A 602-nucleotide genomic window follows, 5' to 3' on the forward strand; every position below is an offset into this window, starting at 1 on the left:
TTTTTCCAAACCGGCAACGACAAAGCAGATGCTGCTGCAAAAGGACTGTGGACACTAAGGGATGCCCGGCAGTTACATGAGTCTCTTCATATCGGGGCCAAAGCGCTAGCGAAGAAATGTGCGATTTCTGTCACCGATGCGAAACACATAGTTGCCACATGTCCTCACTGTCAGAAAGCACCACTGTGGTCCAGTGGAGTCAACCCCAGAGGTCTTAAGGCCTCTGAAGTGTGGCAGACAGACTTTACACTCTGCCAGTTGCTGAAACCTCGAGCGTGGCTAGCAGTAACTGTGGACACCTCTAGCGGAGTGATCATAGCCACACAACACCTCAAAACCGACTCCAAAGCAACCATCCAGCATTGGCTAACAGTCATGGCATGGCTTGGTATCCCTAGTCAGATCAAAACAGACAATGGCCCAAATTTTGTTTCTAAATCAGTCCAGGCATTTGCTCTGAAATGGGGTATCACCCTAATACATGGCATTCCATACAATAGCACAGGACACACCATAGTCGAAAGAGCAAATCAAACCCTGAAAACTAAATTAGAGGTGCTGGCAAAGACAGCATCCACCACCCATAGACAGATGTCTCCCTT

The sequence above is a fragment of the Chaetura pelagica genome, unplaced genomic scaffold (genome assembly GCF_000747805.2).
Source record: "Chaetura pelagica isolate M959 unplaced genomic scaffold, ChaPel_1.0 scaffold194, whole genome shotgun sequence".
Lineage (NCBI taxonomy): Eukaryota > Metazoa > Chordata > Aves > Apodiformes > Apodidae > Chaetura > Chaetura pelagica.